General features: G+C 49.8%; 3 non-coding genes across 3 annotated transcripts; all 3 read right to left on the bottom strand.

Annotated features, from left to right (window-relative positions):
- Nucleotides 1-560: 560 nt before the first annotated feature.
- On the bottom strand, nt 561-642 carry trnas-aga (transfer RNA serine (anticodon AGA)). The gene has a single exon. It is a non-coding gene; the product is annotated as a tRNA-Ser (tRNA).
- A 2,517-nt stretch (nt 643-3,159) lies between these two features.
- Nucleotides 3,160-3,241, bottom strand: trnas-aga (transfer RNA serine (anticodon AGA)). The gene has a single exon. It is a non-coding gene; the product is annotated as a tRNA-Ser (tRNA).
- A 1,981-nt stretch (nt 3,242-5,222) lies between these two features.
- On the bottom strand, nt 5,223-5,304 carry trnas-aga (transfer RNA serine (anticodon AGA)). The gene has a single exon. It is a non-coding gene; the product is annotated as a tRNA-Ser (tRNA).
- Between the last annotated feature and the right edge of the window lie 696 nt (nt 5,305-6,000).

Raw genomic sequence — 6,000 nt, 5'->3', positions numbered from 1 at the left:
ATCCTGTAAAAAATCTCTGTAATATGTTTCTTTTTTTCCTGTAAAGTTGGACATTTGAAAGATTAGGTAAATGGGGAATGACTGGCTTTTAATCAGTTGTGGAACTGCAACGAAATTCATTTCTGCATAAGACCCAATGCGAGAAAGAGATGGTCGACCTTCCTGTGCCGAGCACCAAGAAGAGGATTAGAGGGGTTTTACAAGTCCAAATAATATTATTGCAGTAATACATGTTTGCCCCCAGTTTCGAACAGGGGACCTTTCGCGTGTTAGGCAAACTTCATAACCACTACACTACAGAAACTTGCATGCTTTGAAAATGGCGGGCGTAACGAAAAAAAAATCCTATCTTCAAATCATTCATGTTAGAAATAAATGTGTGATTTCATATAAGTTGTCCTGGTGCGGTAAAATTAAAAATCATCCATCGGTATTACCATGCTGGGTAGAAAATACAAAATGTACCACAAGGGAAGCCAACTGATTACTTTTGAAAGACAGTACTGGATATGATTAATAACTGCAAATTAGGCTGTCGTCTTGCACATTCAAACATTACTCGTTGTTGGCGGGATTCGAACCTGCGCGGGGAATCCCCAATGGATTTCTAGTCCATCGCCTTAACCACTCGGCCACAACAACCTGTCAGCTATGTGTATGTGTGTGTGTGTGAATCTTCAGAAATAGACAATTTAGAGTCTTTATTTTAAAATGGTTGGTTTTACTTTATTTTAAAATGGTTGGTTTTACTTTATTAGGTTGAGACATATTTTCATCCTCATTTTGATTAAATGCATTTTCATCAACAGTCAGTGCAGTATGTTCATAGATCATACATCCACTTTCTTGTTTCCAAAAAGCTCTGGATAGATTTCAGTTAATCTCTCACATCTCATGTATGAGAGGATCTCTTAAGTAGCAGAGGATGGTTTCGATCCATCGACCTCTGGGTTATGGGCCCAGCACGCTTCCGCTGCGCCACTCTGCTGTATAACCAGGATGTGACTCCGCCACACAGTGGGGGGGAGGGGGGTAGGGCTCTTAAAAGCGGGTCCCCTGGTTCGGACGGTGAGCCGGGTCTCTGGGTGGCTCCAGGTGAGCCGGGTTGTTGAGGTTGTTGAGTTGTTGTTGGGGTCTGGTGGTGGAAGCTCCTGAGGTGTGGTGGTGATGCTGCTGGGGTCTGGTGGTGCAGCTAGTGGGGTCTGGTGGTGGAAGCTCCTGGGGTCTGGTGATGGAAGCTCCTGGGGTCAGGTGATGGAAGCTCCTTGGGTCTGGTGATGGAAATTCCTGGGGTCTGGTGGTGGAAGCTCCTGAGGTGTGGTGGTGATGCTGCTGTCGTCTGGTGGTGGAGCTAGTGGTGTCTGGTGGTGGAAGCTCCTGGGGTCAACGTCCAGAGTGCTAACCATTACACCATGGAACCCTGTTCAGCTTTTATTGTGTTTTTATTGTGGTCCTGAAACCAGAACATGAGTAAAAAACAATATGCGCTTGAGCATCTGACAGAGTGCTGTCCATGGTGCTAGGAGCGTCTGGGTGTTTATGGTACCAGGGCCCTGGTCCTCCAGGCCCAAGGGCTGGCTCTTTCACTCCAGTGGCCGGTCGGTGGGGGGCTTAAAAGCGGGTCCCCGGGTTCGGACGGTGAGCCGGGTCTTTGGGTGGCTCCAGGTGAGCCGGGTTTTTGAGGTTGTTGAGTTGTTGTTAGGGTTTGGTGGTGGAAGCTTCTGAGGTGTGGTGGGGATGCTGCTGGGGTCTGGTGGTGCAGCTAGAGGGGTCTGGTGGTGGAAGCTCCTGGGGTCTGGTGATGGAAGCTCCTGGGGTGTGGTGGTGGAAGCTCCTGGGTTCTGGTGGTGATGCTGCTGGGGTCTGGTGCTGATGCTGCTGGGGTCTGGTGGTGGAAGCTCCTGGGGTCTGGTGGTGGAAGCTCCTGAGGTCTGGTGGTGGAAGCTCCTGGGGTCTGGTGGTGGAAGCTCCTGGGGTCTGGTGCTGATGCTGCTGGGGTCCGGTGGTGGAGCTAGTGGGGTCTGGTGTTGGAAGCTCCTGGGGTCTGGTGGTGGAGCTAGTAGGGTCTGGTGGTGGATGGGGTCTGGTGGTAATGCTGCTGGGGTCTGGTGGTGGAGCTAGTAGGGTCTGGTGGTGGATGGGGTCTGGTGGTAATGCTGCTGGGGTCTGGTGGTGGAGCTAGTGGGGTCTGGTGGTGATGCTGCTGGGGTCTGGTGGAAGCTCCTGGGGTCTGGTGGTGGAAGCTCCTGAGGTCTGGTGGTGGAAGCTCCTGGGGTCTGGTGGTGGAAGCTCCTGGGGTCTGGTGGTGGAAGCTCCTGGGGTCTGGTGGTGATGCTGCTGGGGTCTGGTGGAAGCTCCTGGGGTCTGGTGGTGGAAGCTCCTGAGGTCTGGTGGTGGAAGCTCCTGGGGTCTGGTGGTGGAAGCTCCTGGGGTCTGGTGGTGATGCTGCTGGGGTATGGTGGTGGAGCTAGTGGGGTCTGGTGTTGGAAGCTCCTGGGGTCTGGTGGTGGAGCTAGTGGGGTCTGGTGTTAATGCTGCTGGGGTTTGGTGGTGGAGCTAGTGACTTACATGTTTTGAAAAAGGCGGGCATGACGAAAAGATCCTGTAAAAAATCTCTGTAATATGTTTCTTTTTTTCCTGTAAAGTTGGACATTTGAAAGATTAGGTAAATGGGGAATGACTGGCTTTTAATCAGTTGTGGAACTGCAACGAAATTCATTTCTGCATAAGACCCAATGCGAGAAAGAGATGGTCGACCTTCCTGTGCCGAGCACCAAGAAGAGGATTAGAGGGGTTTTACAAGTCCAAATAATATTATTGCAGTAATACATGTTTGCCCCCAGTTTCGAACAGGAGACCTTTCGCGTGTTAGGCAAACTTCATAACCACTACACTACAGAAACTTGCATGCTTTGAAAATGGCGGGCGTAACGAAAAAAAAATCCTATCTTCAAATCATTCATGTTAGAAATAAATGTGTGATTTCATATAAGTTGTCCTGGTGCGGTAAAATTAAAAATCATCCATCGGTATTACCATGCTGGGTAGAAAATACAAAATGTACCACAAGGGAAGCCAACTGATTACTTTTGAAAGACAGTACTGGATATGATTAATAACTGCAAATTAGGCTGTCGTCTTGCACATTCAAACATTACTCGTTGTTGGCGGGATTCGAACCTGCGCGGGGAATCCCCAATGGATTTCTAGTCCATCGCCTTAACCACTCGGCCACAACAACCTGTTAGCTATGTGTATGTGTGTGTGTGTGTGTGTGTGTGTGTGTGTGTGTGTGTGTGGGTGAATCTTCAGAAATAGACAATTTAGAGTCTTTATTTTAAAATGGTTGGTTTTACTTTATTTTAAAATGGTTGGTTTTACTTTATTAGGTTGAGACATATTTTCATCCTCATTTTGATTAAATGCATTTTCATCAACAGTCAGTGCAGTATGTTCATAGATCATACATCCACTTTCTTGTTTCCAAAAAGCTCTGGATAGATTTCAGTTAATCTCTCACATCTCATGTATGAGAGGATCTCTTAAGTAGCAGAGGATGGTTTCGATCCATCGACCTCTGGGTTATGGGCCCAGCACGCTTCCGCTGCGCCACTCTGCTGTATAACCAGGATGTGACTCCGCCACACAGTGGGGGGGAGGGGGGGAGGGGACTTAAAAGCGGGTCCCCTGGTTCGGACGGTGAGCCGGGTCTCTGGGTGGCTCCAGGTGAGCCGGGTTGTTGAGGTTGTTGAGTTGTTGTCAGGGTCTGGTGGTGGAAGCTCCTGAGGTGTGGTGGTGATGCTGCTGGGGTCTGATGGTGCAGCTAGTGGGGTCTGGTGGTGGAAGCTCCTGGGGTCTGGTGATGGAAGCTCCTGGGGTCAGGTGATGGAAGCTCCTTGGATCTGGTGATGGAAATTCCTGGGGTCTGGTGGTGGAAGCTCCTGAGGTCTGGTGGTGGAAGCTCCTGGGGTCTGGTGGTGGAAGCTCCTGGGGTCTGGTGGTGGAAGCTCCTGGGGTCTGGTGGTGGAAGCTCCTGGGGTCTGGTGCTGATGCTGCTGGGGTCTGGTGGTGGAGCTAGTGGGGTCTGGTGTTGGAAGCTCCTGGGGTCTGGTGGTGGAGCTAGTAGGGTCTGGTGGTGGATGGGGTCTGGTGGTGATGCTGCTGGGGTCTGGTGGTGGAGCTAGTAGGGTCTGGTGGTGGATGGGGTCTGGTGGTAATGCTGCTGGGGTCTGGTGGTGGAGCTAGTGGGGTCTGGTGGTGATGCTGCTGGGGTCTGGTGGAAGCTCCTGGGGTCTGGTGGTGGAAGCTCCTGAGGTCTGGTGGTGGAAGCTCCTGGGGTCTGGTGGTGGAAGCTCCTGGGGTCTGGTGGTGGAAGCTCCTGGGGTCTGGTGGTGATGCTGCTGGGGTCTGGTGGAAGCTCCTGGGGTCTGGTGGTGGAAGCTCCTGAGGTCTGGTGGTGGAAGCTCCTGGGGTCTGGTGGTGGAAGCTCCTGGGGTCTGGTGGTGATGCTGCTGGGGTATGGTGGTGGAGCTAGTGGGGTCTGGTGTTGGAAGCTCCTGGGGTCTGGTGGTGGAGCTAGTGGGGTCTGGTGTTAATGCTGCTGGGGTTTGGTGGTGGAGCTAGTGACTTACATGTTTTGAAAAAGGCGGGCATGACGAAAAGATCCTGTAAAAAATCTCTGTAATATGTTTCTTTTTTTCCTGTAAAGTTGGACATTTGAAAGATTAGGTAAATGGGGAATGACTGGCTTTTAATCAGTTGTGGAACTGCAACGAAATTCATTTCTGCATAAGACCCAATGCGAGAAAGAGATGGTCGACCTTCCTGTGCCGAGCACCAAGAAGAGGATTAGAGGGGTTTTACAAGTCCAAATAATATTATTGCAGTAATACATGTTTGCCCCCAGTTTCGAACAGGGGACCTTTCGCGTGTTAGGCAAACTTCATAACCACTACACTACAGAAACTTGCATGCTTTGAAAATGGCGGGCGTAACGAAAAAAAAATCCTATCTTCAAATCATTCATGTTAGAAATAAATGTGTGATTTCATATAAGTTGTCCTGGTGCGGTAAAATTAAAAATCATCCATCGGTATTACCATGCTGGGTAGAAAATACAAAATGTACCACAAGGGAAGCCAACTGATTACTTTTGAAAGACAGTACTGGATATGATTAATAACTGCAAATTAGGCTGTCGTCTTGTACATTCAAACATTACTCGTTGTTGGCGGGATTCGAACCTGCGCGGGGAATCCCCAATGGATTTCTAGTCCATCGCCTTAACCACTCGGCCACAACAACCTGTCAGCTATGTGTATGTGTGTGTGTGTGAATCTTCAGAAATAGACAATTTAGAGTCTTTATTTTAAAATGGTTGGTTTTACTTTATTTTAAAATGGTTGGTTTTACTTTATTAGGTTGAGACATATTTTCATCCTCATTTTGATTAAATGCATTTTCATCAACAGTCAGTGCAGTATGTTCATAGATCATACATCCACTTTCTTGTTTCCAAAAAGCTCTGGATAGATTTCAGTTAATCTCTCACATCTCATGTATGAGAGGATCTCTTAAGTAGCAGAGGATGGTTTCGATCCATCGACCTCTGGGTTATGGGCCCAGCACGCTTCCGCTGCGCCACTCTGCTGTATAACCAGGATGTGACTCCGCCACACAGTGGGGGGGAGGGGGGTAGGGCTCTTAAAAGCGGGTCCCCTGGTTCGGACGGTGAGCCGGGTCTCTGGGTGGCTCCAGGTGAGCCGGGTTGTTGAGGTTGTTGAGTTGTTGTTGGGGTCTGGTGGTGGAAGCTCCTGAGGTGTGGTGGTGATGCTGCTGGGGTCTGGTGGTGCAGCTAGTGGGGTCTGGTGGTGGAAGCTCCTGGGGTCTGGTGATGGAAGCTCCTGGGGTCAGGTGATGGAAGCTCCTTGGGTCTGGTGATGGAAATTCCTGGGGTCTGGTGGTGGAAGCTCCTGAGGTGTGGTGGTGATGCTGCTGTCG

The sequence above is a fragment of the Cololabis saira genome, unplaced genomic scaffold, assembly GCF_033807715.1.
Source record: "Cololabis saira isolate AMF1-May2022 unplaced genomic scaffold, fColSai1.1 scf032, whole genome shotgun sequence".
Taxonomy (NCBI): Eukaryota; Metazoa; Chordata; class Actinopteri; order Beloniformes; family Belonidae; genus Cololabis; species Cololabis saira.
The sequence above is the reverse complement of the archived record's forward strand: the minus strand, read 5'-3'. Positions and strand labels throughout refer to the sequence as shown.